Source organism: Protopterus annectens, chromosome 3.part1 (genome assembly GCF_019279795.1).
Source record: "Protopterus annectens isolate FY-2018-M chromosome 3.part1, PAN1.0, whole genome shotgun sequence".
NCBI lineage: Eukaryota > Metazoa > Chordata > Ceratodontiformes > Protopteridae > Protopterus > Protopterus annectens.
The window spans coordinates 120741656-120756495 of record NC_056732.1 but is presented as its reverse complement, the minus strand read 5'-3'; positions in this window follow the sequence as shown (position 1 = coordinate 120756495).

The following is a 14840-nucleotide window of genomic DNA, read 5'->3' as shown; positions in this document are numbered from 1 at the left end:
CAGAAGAATGGGGACAAAGGTGCTAAGACCCTTGGCTCCTCTGGTGGCTTTGGCTTCGTTAACACCTCGGACCAAATTGCCATCAGTACTGACTGCAGGTATTTGCCTGCTGTTAGTGTTCTGATTCATTTCTTGTCCAAGGGCAGCTCCCTTAGGTAGGACTTGTTCTCCCTTTTCCCTTCTACTTCATGAGTTTCCTCACTGGATTTAACCCCTTCTCTGTGCCATATCCAAGCTTCTTCAATTCAGATCCAGTTGTCAGAGCCATTGTCCAGTAGGCAAGCCTCAATCAGTGGCTTTGTTGGACTGGTTAACCCATTTGGCCAGGAGTTTAAGACCTGCTGATTTGGAGAGCTGATGTGGTCCTTTTTACAGGTACAGATGCAGTTAGGACTGATCCCCTTTGCTTTGGGTCTTTGACCCAAGGCATCAGCTCCTTTAATTTGGTTTCCTTCCACAGGTCCTACAGTTCCAAGGTCATAAAAGCCAGTTGCCTTTCCTTCCTTAGGGTCAGATCTGACAGCCTTGATGATTTTAGCTCCTACCCCTACTGTGATTTCCTTGACTCTGGACACATCAGGGCTGAATGGGCTTTAGAGCGAACCTGTCAAGATGGGGTTTTCCAGGTTTTGTTCAATGATTCCAGTTTGAGGGTCACCCCCCACTTGATGCCTCTGCTCTTGACAGTTTAGCTCCAGTCTCTGCATCAGGCCCAGGAGTTTGGTATGTCCTTGGGATTTACAGATTCTAGGTCCACAGGCTCCAGGTGGCCAGCTACAGTTTCTGTCTTTGATGTAGAGAGGATGTTCTCCAGCCAGGAGAAGCTGGTCAGTTGCAACTGGTATCCTTCCATCTTCGAAAACAGTGCTTTTGGACAGTCTGCCCCAGGACAGCCCACTCCAGGTGGTCTCTGGTCTGCCCTACATTCAGGTCTCCTGGCCTCTTCTGTTTCCCCCTGAATTTTTCAGTGCAGGAAGTCTTGGGGAAGATGGGGGAGAGGTGGTACTTGAGGAAGCACCTCACCAACAATACTGATTCAGTCTTTTTGGAGCTGCTTCACCAGCACAGGTATTGGACTGCTGAAGTTAGGGCTGTGGAGGAATTGGTACTTTTGGAGGCCTTGGGGAGGGCCCATGCATGTCCTGGGTGGTCCTCCCTCCAGACACTCTTACTGGTCTGGTGTCCTGGAGGGTGTGGAAGTTACCCAATATGATGGAACAGATCCCAAAGAAAATAAGTAAGATTCTTGTCCTTCCCAAGGACTGGCAACACTGGAGTAAGGGTCCAGCCATTGATGCACTTGTTGTGGCAAAGGCCACTAACAAGGATATTTTGGAGGAGAATTCCTCTGTCCATCCCCTGAATTGGGGGTCTCAGGTGTTGGACCAGTTGGGGAAGTGCTCTTACACCTCAGTCACATTTCACTGAGAGAGCTGAACTTTCTTGCTCACTTGACCAGACTTCAGCGTGGCATTGTATTGGAAGTGTCAAGGTAGTTAAGACACAGCAGACTACAGAGTCTCAGAAGACTTTGGAGACTCAGTTGTCCACCTTCACTCTAATACTAATATGTATGTGTGTCTGTTGTCTGACCTGGCTGATGGCATATCACAAGCCTCGTGTTGCCATGCTTGGATATTGTGTAATTTTGAGGACTGTTTCAAGGCATCCTTTATTAACACCCCCTTTGATGGCTCTTCACATTTTGGGCTTAACTCATTAACTCTGAGTACTGTCACAGGGCGCCTCTAGGGTTTTATCCGAGCACTCCCTGAGGCGATAGCTATCTTTGTAAGTTACATCCAAGTGTCATCTGGCAGAGTGACTGTGTTTGCAAGAGCAGCTTAACTCCACTGCTGAAAACTAAATTGAAAAGGTACCTGAACTTTAAGTACCTTCTCAACTTTATTTTCACAGTGGAGTTTACATAGGATTTTTTAGAAAAAATTATCATAAACTGCCTTTCTGTGGCTGTGATCTCTCACGGCTAGCAGATTTTCTCTGCGTTGCATTTTAATGTACCAGAGATGTCGCAGTGATGAATGCACACTCCCTTTCTTTCTTCTACTGCAGTAAAAAAAAGTGTAAATGATCTAAAACCATACATTTACTTACCGGTGTCAGAAAAAAATCAAAGACTTTAGCCTGTAGTGGCAGCCAATCAGATTAATGCAGTCATAGCCACCTCTGTAACATCTCCACCTCCACATCTCACACTTCATTGTTTAGAGGTAATAAATAGGGGTTCCTGCAGCATTGTTGTCTTTCTGTTTAGAGAAGACATGGATCCTGTAGCAGGCTCTATGTAATCTCTCTCCACAGCAAACTAATGCATTTTCAGCATGAGCCTGATCTCTCCAGACTAACTTCCTATCAAAGCATCTCTCAAGGATTCAACTGGCTATAAATCCCAAGACAGCCAAAGGACAGACAAAAAAATGTGCTTACCTGAAATTTCCCCTGCACTAACTTTTTTTTTAAATTATTTTGTAGGGATTAGTGTAGCCTGCAGGTCAGTTACTGTATCTTATGTTTTGATTTCTGTGTTCATGTTTGTGTGTGTCTAGGGTTGATATCTTTGCTATAAGTTGAAGTTGTTCCTTTCCTGAGGTTATGCGCTTTCATGTTTTATCTCAAATTGTAGCTTTTACCCTAGTGACCTGCCTTAGGCTGAATGGCACCTGTCCGACTGTTATCAAGGGAATGGGTTGGAACTCATGATTCATCCCTTCTGTCCCCTCCTGAAAGGACACATGCAAAAATAAAAAGTCTAGGTAAGTCGTTTCTTTTTCTCATGTGCTCTTTTTGTAGCTCTCCTGTCACTCTCCCTCATGGATGGTATATCAAATGCATGTAAGTCAGGGCAAGAGACATTAGATTAGCCCCCCATTTGATTCCTTATATCCATTGCTGAAAGGACACATGGAAAGGAAAAAGCAGAGGTAAGTCAGACTGCCGACACCAAAGGAAGTCATGAGACGGTGCCGCTATCAATAGTCTGAGTGGATAGCCAGCACAGGTATGGGACACTTCAGATACCCTTGAGTGCCACTGAAGCCCCATGCTTGTCCTGGGTTCATTAGTGGAGTGGCAGTCCTTACCCTGCTTTTTCTCTTTACATGTGTCCTTTCTGTAGCCCCTTGTCAGTATCCATTCATACAGTATTTTGGCTAGGGCAAGAATGTTTCTGTTTACAGTGATATGTGCCTACTGCCATTGTGGTAGTGTGTGCGTCAGTGTGAGTCATACCTAAACACCACAAAGGTTAGGATCATTGTGAATGGCAGTGGGGAACTTGAAGACTCTTCTTCTCAGTCCCATTGTCATTGTGCTGCTTTCCTGGATTAGCATGGTTTCAATGGTGCCACTGTGATTCCTTCTGTCTTTCCTGAAAGGAGACATTCAAAAAGAAAAAGTCTAGGTAAGTCTTTTCCTTTTCTCATGTGCTGTTTGTGTAGCTCTCCTGTCACTCTCCCTCCCATCTGGCAAAAATATTTCTGTTTACAGTGATATGTGCCTACTGCTATTCTGATAGTCTGTGTGTAAGTCGGTGTTTTCCTGGTTGTTAGTTATGTACCTCTGCATCATCTTTGGCATTATTCTTTTGATAATGTTTATTATTTGCAATGTGGATAGGAGTGGAGATTCGAACAGACAGACAAGGTAATGCATATTATATACATATATGTAGTAATCCAATTAACCTATTTGTCACAAGATGGAAGCACCTGCACAGGGAAGAAATGCAGTCACATGGCTTCAAGGGCAGGGGAACGACAAGTGAAGGTGTGGATATGTGGTCATTCCTACATTCACTGGGCTGCCAGCCATGCCTCCTGAAGTGAGAAATACTATAACTTGAGCTTCCCAACATCTGGCATGAAGGTGCACTGGATTGCAAAAAGAAGTATACATTGGAGTGAACTCCTGCATTTGCTGGAAGAGAAGCAGTCCATCTCCCCTGAGCCTGACATTCTTGTGCTGCACATTGGGGGGGGGGCAATGTCATCACTCATCCACTTGGGGGGCTGCGGTTTTCAATCAAGGCAATTTTTGAGCAGATACAGTCATAGTGGCCACATTGTCATTTTGTGATCTGACATAATTCCTCACCAAAACTGGAGAAGTGCAAACAACCAATGGGCAGTGCACAAGGCCAGGTGGTTACAGAATGAGTTAATGCATGGCTTGATGCACAAGGTTGCTGGATCAACAATCAGCCATAACAGCATCACTGCAGAAGATGACCACTTTTCAGAAGGAATGGATTCCACCTAAATGAAGATGGCATTGACCTGTTCTTGACTGATCTGCACAATGGCATGATGGCAGCAATGCATGATATACTGGCAAAATGCACCTACTGATAAAATATGGAAAACAGCCATGACCAAGTAGGACCACTATGGTAAGTAAAACTTATTGCATTTTATGAAAACCTTTTTCACTACTTACAACACCGCATGTTGACATGTTCCCTAGCAAAGTTACACTTACAGTTCTTTTACTAAGTAGTATCTCATTTTGAAGTCAGTATTAGTACGTATAGCATGATGAAAGAACTGTGCCTGTATGCTGTGCACATGTACAGATAACATGTTCCCCAGCAAAGTTATTTACCAAAATATGAAAAATATCACAATTTTCATAACCTATGCCCTAAATGAACTGTGATAACATCCTACGTAATGCTCATTTTGAAGACAGTATTAGTACTTATGACATGGTAAAATAACTGTGTCTGTATGCTGTACACATGTACAGATATCACAGTTTGTTTTTCACTTAGGTTATGAAAACTATTACAATTTTTCATATTTTGGTAAATAACTCAGGAAAGATGGCAAGGTGATGAGGGACGGATCCTTTTTGAAGAACCTATCAATATGTACAACTTCATGTAATGTGAATTGTGAGTATCATACATTTCAGATATCCCAGTTTGCTTGTAGGATTATGAAAATTAATATATTTGCCATATTTCTGTGAATATGTGTGCAAGGAAGTAAGTCAAGGTCATGGGTGAAGTGTAATATTCACAGCAGAACAAACAAATTTCTGCTAAAAATTAATGTTCGTGTATGACAAGGACAGAAATCAAATACTCAGCATATTTGTCACATTATGGAAATTAAGATGTTTCTCATTATTATGCCCATATCTTTGCAAGGGAGCATGGTGACAGCATGCATGATGTATTGTTTTGAAGCTGACATAGAGGCTACATATCAGTGTACAAGTTGTGTGGCTCATTCTGTTACAGGTGATGAGATGGTATGCTTTCTTTACTGATCAGATAATGAGAAATATAATATTAATCATATTTCTGTGAATATCTCAATAAAGGAGCACCACACAGTAATGGTTAAGGTATCATTGTAAATCTGACATTCATACAGACTAATTAATTATAAATTGTATTGGTCTACATGGTGTGTTCACCAATATACTGTGATTTGTTTTACCAAAAAGGTAAAAACATATGCATAACATCAGCATTCCTTGGCAGATATTTAATAATGACTTAGATGCACACTATCAACATTTACAATGTTGCAAAGATCAGCGTCTACCGAACAACTTTCACCTTTACATTTTTAGTCTTGCTCTTATGGTTAGAGTTATGAACATTTTAGGTCTTTTTCAGATAATCCATTTGTAATGCATTACAGAAAACAGACTGCACTGTTGTTCCTATGGTAAAAGTAAGCAGTCAGCATTTCCTGAGCTGCTCAAGAGTGAATGAGATAAAGTTAAGAACAGTTTGACCAGGAGTGAGCAGGATGGAAAGACTATTTCTGCTGCTGGAGTACATTTTGCTACCCCTCAACAGACCTTATCTCAGAATCAGAGGAGGGAAATACCTCTTGTTCAGAAAAGCACAGCAGCATTTTCAGGAAGCTACTTCAGAAGGTTCCCCACACTGCAGAGGGGGTAACCACAGTGAGTGTGACTCTCATGATAGGGGTGGTCTTCAGACCTAGGCCTTTCACAGAACCTTCTCAAAGGGTGCCCTTTCAGTGACCCTGAGTAGTTTCCTGACTTGTCCAGCTCTGGAGGCAGTCAGGAGTCATTTGGTTCTACACCTAGAAGCTTGGATTTGCATTACCTTGGAAGTATGGGTGTTAAGTGTCATATCCAGAGGCTATGCAGTTACATTTTTAGAAATTCCAAATTTAAATCCTAAACATCTTCTGGACATGCCACCCCATGAGACAAGAGTGCAGAAGCTGTTAGTAAATGGAGTAATCCAAGGAGTCCTACCAGACCAGCATGCATTCTGGGTCTATTCCAGGTTCTTTTTTGGTTCCAAAGAAGAACAAGGACCTCAGACCATTTCTGAATTTGAGCAATTTGAATTGTTTTGTATAACAGACCAGTGTCCAGATGGCTATGGTGCAAGTTATTCTGCCTCTCTTGAGGAAGAATGACTGGATGTGCTCAACTGATCTCAAGGACACCTACCATCACATAAAGATAGCGAGGCATTCCAGGAGGTTTCTGCAGTTCTGTATGGGGCCAGTCATTATCAGTTCAGAGCTGTGCCCTTTGGTCTCACCACTTCCCCCAGTGTTCACCAAGTATATGGCAGTTGTAGTAGCTTGTCTCAGGTTCCAGGGGTTCCAGGACTTTCCTTAATTGGATGATTGAGTAAGGATGCTCTTATGGAAATGGTTAGGAGCCAGAGAGATTGACACCTTATTCCTGCTGTGCAACTCTTTGGGAATCACAGTCAGCTATTAAAAGTCCTGCATCTTCCCTGTGCAAATGATAAGAATTCATAGGCTGACACTCGGATGCAGTTTCTTAGATTGCAAGACTCCCAGTTTCCAGAGTATTGACCCTACAGGGTCTAGCATTTTCCTTTTTCTTTCTGAAAGCCATCAGCTTCTCTTAGATGGTGGCTGCCATATGTCCTAAGAGCCTGAGAATGTTTGGTTGGACTGGCAAGGTACCACATCAGAGTCCTGCAGTGGACACTGGCGGTGTAATGGTCTTACTTGACACATCCAGTGGAGTTCCCTATTATGTTGATAAATGTCTGTCAAGATCAGATCATTTGGTGGTTGGAGTTTCCATTGGTGTCCACCAGGAGACCATTTGTTCTTCCCTCTCTGTGGGGTAAGGCTATGATGGATACCTCCCATCTCAGATGGGGGGATACATTTCAGAGGGAGGACTGTTCAGGGGATCTAGTCCACTACCAAGGCCAGTCTTCACATCAGTGTATTGGAGAAGAGAGCATTCCTCCATGTGTTGCAGGCCTTTCAGGATGTTCTTCCTAAGGGAATGATTTCAGTTCAGATTGGATAATGTCTGTCATTTGGTGTCTGAACAGATGGGGAATCCATTCCTATACTCCTTGTTGGGAGGTCATGATAGTCTGGCAATGAGCAATTTTGTCTCAGTGGTTTTTGCAGTTGCACTGCACATCCTGGGGAAATCCAACATATTTGACAGTTTGAGCAAGAACATTCTCTTTCCTCATGAATAGTCCCTGAATCCAAGAGTTGCTGCTTGGATTTTTTTGGTGGTGGGGCGCTCAGTGTTGGATGCTGATATGAACAGATTGCAACACAAAGTGCAGCAGATTTTATGCTTTAGTCCCTCCTCAAGGATATACACCCAGGGACGCTCTTCTGTATGCTTGCCCCCCAGGTCTTCTGTATGCTTATCCTTTGACCCTAATGATAATAAAGTGTCTTCAGAAGCCTGCCCATTGCAGAGTGACTGTAATCCTCATTGTCCCTTTTGACCCTGTCAGGTGTGGTTCCCCTTTCTTTGGCCTCTTCTGAAGTACTCTACTTGGGTCCTGGATCCCATTCCAGATCTGACTTCTCATTCAGTGGGTATAAATCTGCCCGATCTTCAGATGCTCAAATTAGCTGCATGGTTTTGTTTTAAGAGGGACTAGACCATGTAGTAAGTCTAGGAAGGTTTTGTTGAGGTAATTAGTTACACTGTCCAGAGGCAGAGTCTTTGGGGGGGCCCCAATTCATTTTTTTCAGGCAGTCGGAAAATGTCTGTGGATTGAAGTTGGTGTGATTACAAGTTTGAATGTATTGATGTATTTGGACAGAAGAGGCACACCAGAGGGCATAGGCTGGTAGGTAGTCAATAAGGGGATCAGGTATAATTCCATTGCTTGAGATTAGGTTGAGATGAGTTGCTAAGATCCAATCTAGTTTAGTGCCAGAAGAGCCATCTTTACTGGGTCTGTTAGGATAGTTTATTAGCTGGGAGAAGTTAGAGAGATTGTTTGGCTCTAAGATGGTGGCCCAGTTGATGTTTACATAGCCAAAGATGAATGTTTCTTTTTGATGTTGGAAGAGAACCATGAGAGAATGTCTTCAAGGATGGGGATGTTATCACTAGGGGAACTGTAGATGGGAGATATGCATAAATATTTATGTTTGTTGATTTTTAGGAAGGCTATGGATAGTTCAGCATGAGAGAATTTAGGAATAGGGTTAGTGTATGAAATGACTGTTAGACCTAATAAGAATGGAGGAGGGATAGCAATAATTTACTCCTGTTGTCTGTAATTCTGTATGATTTGGTAGACAGGGAAAAGAATTTCAGTATCTTTGATATGAGGTTTGAGCCAGGTTTCTGAGACAGTTATGTGAGGATGGTTATGTGACAGGCAGGCTTGTAAGCTGGGTATTTTATTACAGATACTTTGGGTGTTGATTGTAGCTAGGTGGATGGTTTTGGGGGAGGATGATTGTGGTGATGTACATGAACAGATGGTAGAGACAGTGGGACCAGGATTGGGATAGATGTCACCAGAAATAGAGAGACTAGATGTAAAAGATGGGTGATAAGGGTCAATGGGGAGGGTAATTTAGGAGTGTAGTTGAAAGGTCTACTATTACAAGTGAAGTGAAGTGGGTTAGCAGAGAGAGGTACTGGAGGGAGCTTACATTTATAGAAGAGAGTTGTGTTTAGAAGGAGACATGCATGGCTTAGGGAGCAATTGCTCCCTGATCATGTAAAGGCTAATCTTTTGGACTCTCCCCTTGACAAAGGCAGACATTTTGGACCCTCCCCTTGACAAAAGCAGACATTTTGGACCAAAGGCTGAAGCAGTACTCAAAAAGATTGCATGGACTTTGCCTTGTTTTCAAACAGTTAAGGACTTCCTGCAAGTACAACCTCCTAGGTTCAGCAGGAACTTTCCATCCAAGTATTGGTCCTTTCCTACCCAGCCTAGGAGTAAAGAGAGGTGGCCTCTAAAGGACAGAGCCTCCAGGCAAAGGCAGCACCAACAGAGATCTCGGCAATGGACCTCTGAAACAGCCAGGCAAGGGAGTTCTAGGTCACAGCCCCCAGCCAGATACCAATTATGACTCTCTCCTTCTGCTCCACCCTCCCACCACCACCCCAACACTAGTCTATCTCTCTTCCTCCAAAACTAAACCCACATTACTTCAGATCAGTGGGTTCTAAAAATTATTGCAAATGGTTACAAACTCACTTTCAAAGAGACCTTGGTATACTCAGGTTTCCTAGATGTACTCCCAAATGAAAAACTCAGACTCTCAGACAGATACATATTCTGTGTTCTCAGGGAGTGGTGGAACCAGTTCCAGAGGAAAAAAGGGAAAGGCTTTTACTCAAGGTTATTTCTGGTCCCAAGAAAAGAAAGATCTTGGCACCCTATTCTGGACCTGTCCAGCTTAAACCAATTTCTCAAGATTCCAAAGGTCAAAATGCTGATGCTTCAAAAATTACTGCCCATGATAACTCCTCAGGCCTTCATGGTCTCAATAGACCTAAGGATGCCTACTTACACATTCCTATTCTATGCAGAAGCCTTCTTCACATCAGAGCAAGCTCCTGTCACTATTGGTTTTCAGCTCTGCCCTTTGTGAGAAATCTTGGAGCAGTAGACAACCCAAAGTGCTTGGCACCAGTCATTGCTTACTGCAGAGCCAAAGGGGTCCAGATTAACCCTTACCTGGATGATTGCCTAATATAAGCTGCAGACATTCCAAAAATCAACAAAGATCTGAAATTCACACAGGACCTCTTGGCTTCTCTGGAGTTCACTCTAAACCTCAAGAAATCCAGCCTGGTCTCGTCCAGATAGTCTTCCTAAGAGCTGTCCTGGACTCTTCCCTCCAGAGGGCCTGCTTCCCCCCAGACAAGGTCACCCATTTAACCAGTTACTCCATACGGATACAGGAAAATAAGAGCATCACAGCCAGGGAATTCCTTAGAGCACTGGGGTTTGTGACATCCTGTATTCTCATGGTACTCCTAGCCAGGCTGCACATGATTAAGCTGCAGTTGTATATGAAGAGTGTGTGTTGCCAGAGCTCTCAGTCACTGGATGCCAAAATACCCTTGATACCTTGCCTCAAGCAGAACTTTACATGGTGGGCACAGGCTTGTGCCTGAAATCAAGCCCTCCCTTTCAGATTCTTGCCCCAGGGCCAAATCATCACCACAGATGCATTGGAGACAGCATGGGGGTCAATACCCAATGCTTCCAAACTCAAGGATTATGGCCTGCTCAACACAGAAGGAGGCATGTAAATTGGAAAGAACTCATGGCAGTACAAAACGGTTTAATGGATTTCAAGGGCAAATGGGACCCAGGGGTCCTAGTAGTATAAACAGACAGTACAATAGTAATGTCATACATAAATCAGCAAGGAGGCACACATTCCTACCCCCTGTGCCATCTAGCCATGCAAATATGGGAGACAGCACAATCCCTAGGCCTGTACCTCATGGCATAATACCTGCCGGGCAAAAACAATACCCTGGCAGACCATCTCAGCAGGGATATGACAGACTCCCATCAATGTCATCTCTATCCGTAAGTTTTCTTCACAATAACAAAAAAATGGGGGTCCCCCGGGTGGACATTTTTACCATCATGGGCAACACTCACTTGAAGAAGTTCTGCATCAGGACAAGGCAGACATCTGCATGGAGAACAGATGCATTCACCTTCCCTTAGATACACCTCTTCATTTATGGCTTCCAACCATTACCCTTGTTGCCTCTGGGTCCTCCTCCTTGATCTTCAGAAACACTAAAGGCGATCCTGATAGCTCCAGACTGGCCCAAGCACCACTGGTTCCCTCTCCTCCTCGAGCTCACCAGTCAAAAACATTTGATATTACCACAGAGAGTGGACCTCCTCACACAGAACAAGGGGAGATCTTGCACCCCAACCTTAAGACTCACAGTCTGGTTTATTCCACAGCACCCTACTGCACCTCCATCTTGAATCAGCATGTACAGATGATTTTAAAAGAGTCTAGAAGGCCTAGCACCAGAAAATCTTACTCAACCAAATGGAAAAGATTCTTCATTTGGTGCCAGAAGCACTGGCTGCAGCCAGATTCTGTCAACATTGCTAACACTCGGAAGAATAAAAGAGACCTTTCTCCACTAGGCTGGCCAGGTACTTCAATCAAGATACATGCCTCAGCCATCTATGCCCACATCCCTAGTCATCTTCCAGTTTATTAACGAACACCGCCAGCTTCACAATAAAGGGTTTATCCTGTAGCTTAAATACTATAATACGCCAGAAAATCCAATCAAGTGCAATATAGTTGTACAAAGTCCAGCCACTTGCCGATAAAAAACAAGATTTATTGAACAAATAAGACACAACAGCAACCTGGGATTGAGCGCACTTTCTTCTGTTAATACCAGACTTCTTCAGAATCCAAAATTGTATGCTGTCACATGCCTTAAATACTGAAGTAAACAATCAAGCATTCAATTAATCAATTAATCCAAAATAGATTATATAAATTATATATAGAATCGATCCTCATCCAACAATTTTTCTAAAAACCTTATTTATACAATTATTTTAATACAAATATTTTAATAAAACTTTATAACTTTAAAAACTTTTTAATACTATCTTAGCAAATGATGTGTGCAGGTGTATCCTAATAAGTTGTATAACCACTTGTAACTAAAATTGCCTACAAAGACATAAATGTGTGTAAGAAATTATACAATATAATGATGTAATAATTGTATATATACATAAAACACAATTCATAAAGTCCAATAAGAGGTTATGCTGCAAAATTGTGTGTACTATATAAAACTACTGTAACTAATACATATTGTATAAAGATAATAGTAATAATGAAGCCTATCAACATATCAAGAAGACCTATGCTAATAAATACATATATATAATATAAAAAACATAATGTGTTACAATAAATATAGTAATATATATGTATGTATACACATACACATGTTACATATATAATATATAATGTATATAATAATAATAATAAATAATAAATAAATAAATAATTCACACGTAACTCATTAGTTCAAATAATTATTTCAATTTTGGGTTATTGGCCAACAATTTTAGGGCTGGTTTAATAGAAAGGTGATCATTTAGTCCGCTGGGGCCACATGCGTCCAATCTGAGTTGCCAAATCAACTCCTTGTATTCTAACAGGAATTCCCAGTCACCCCCTCTATCACCTTTCTTCACCTCCTCCAAAACCCAAAACTTGATATTAGTATTAGCACAGGACATAAAATGCCTATATAGTGCATTGTTCTCGTTTTGTTTATTTATATCTCTTGTATGTTCATAAATACGCTGCTTCAATTTACGTTCGGTTTTACCCACGTAATATTTGTCACAGGTTAGACAAAGTGCTAAATAAACCACTCCTTTTGTATGACATGTATGGTAGCCTCTACTTTTCAACCTTAACCCCAGTCTCTTTAACCAAAGCATCTTGTTACCCAGTATAAATGTACATTGACCAGATCTCCCACACTTATGTGTCCCAACCTTTTGTTGTGTTCCTCCCATATATGGGGTCTTCTTTCTCTCAAATAGTTCTTTAAAGTTATTATTTTTCCTGTAACCAAACCTTAAAGGTTCTTGGAAAACTGTACAGTCAGTATTAATATTGGAAAACATTTTCCAAGCTTCGTTAATTCCTCACTGTATCCAATGTATACCTTTAAAGTATGTTAACATTAAACGAGGCAGTTGACTAGTACATTTAGTGTTATTATTATATGTAACCAAGGGACTGATGGTGGGTATACGCTCCTCTTGTATGCTGGAGATTAAAAGTGGATAGTATTGAGTGTTCCTTTTCTTTAAGACCTCACGTTTCGCATTTTTAATTAATCTAGATGGATAACCCCTTGTCTTAAACAACTGTTGTATAAAATCCAATTCAGCACAACACATATCATTGTCGCTGGTCATCCTTGAGGCCCTAATCATTTGTCCTTTGACAATGTTCCTCCATATCCATCTAGATTAATTAAAAATGCGAAACGTGAGGTCTTAAAGAAAAGGAACACTCAATACTATCCACTTTTAATCTCCAGCATACAAGAGGAGCGTATACCCACCATCAGTCCCTTGGTTACATATAATAATAACACTAAATGTACTAGTCAACTGCCTCGTTTAATGTTAACATACTTTAAAGGTATACATTGGATACAACGAGGAATTAACGAAGCTTGGAAAATGTTTTCCAATATTAATACTGACTGTACAGTTTTCCAAGAACCTTTAAGGTTTGGTTACAGGAAAAATAATAACTTTAAAGAACTATTTGAGAGAAAGAAGACCCCATATATGGGAGGAACACAACAAAAGGTTGGGACACATAAGTGTGGGAGATGTGGTCAATGTACATTTATACTGGGTAACAAGATGCTTTGGTTAAAGAGACTGGGGTTAAGGTTGAAAAGTAGAGGCTACCATACATGTCATACAAAAGGAGTGGTTTATTTAGCACTTTGTCTAACCTGTGACAAATATTACGTGGGTAAAACCGAACGTAAATTGAAGCAGCGTGTTTATGAACATACAAGAGATATAAATAAACGAAACGAGAACAATGCACTACATAGGCATTTTATGTCCTGTGCTAATACTAATATCAAGTTTTGGGTTTTGGAGGAGGTGAAGAAAGGTGATACGGGGGTGACTGGGAATCCCTGTTAGAATACAAGGAGTTGATTTGGCAACTCAGATTGGACGATGTATTCCAGCGGACTAAATGATCACCTTTCTATTAAACCAGCCCTAAAATTGTTGGCCAATAACCCAAAATTGAAATAATTATTTGAACTAATGAGTTACGTGTGAATTATTTATTTATTTATTATTTATTATTATTATTATATACATTATATATTATATATGTAACATGTGTATGTGTATACATACATATATATTACTATATTTATCGTAACACATTATGTTTTTTATATTATATATATGTATTTATTAGCATAGGTCTTCTTGATATGTTGATAGGCTTCATTATTACTATTATCTTTATACAATATGTATTAGTTACAGTAGTTTTATATAGTACACACAATTTTGCAGCATAACCTCTTATTGGACTTGTAATAATTGTATATATACATAAAACACAATTCATAATCATTATATTGTATAATTTCTTACACACATTTATGTCTTTGTAGGCAATTTTAGTTACAAGTGGTTATACAACTTAGGATACACCTGCACACATCATTTGCTAAGATAGTATTAAAAAGTTTTTAAAATTTTAAAGTTTTATTAAAATATTTGTATTAAAATAATTGTATAAATAAGGTTTTTAGAAAAATTGTTGGATGAGGATCGATTCTATATATAATTTATATAATCTATTTTGGATTAATTGATTAATTGAATGCTTGATTGTTTACTTCAGTATTTAAGGCATGTGACAGCATACAATTTTGGATTCTGAAGAAGTCTGGTATTAACAGAAGAAAGCGCGCTCAATCCCAGGTTGCTGTTGTGTCTTATTTGTTCAATAAATCTTGTTTTTTATCGG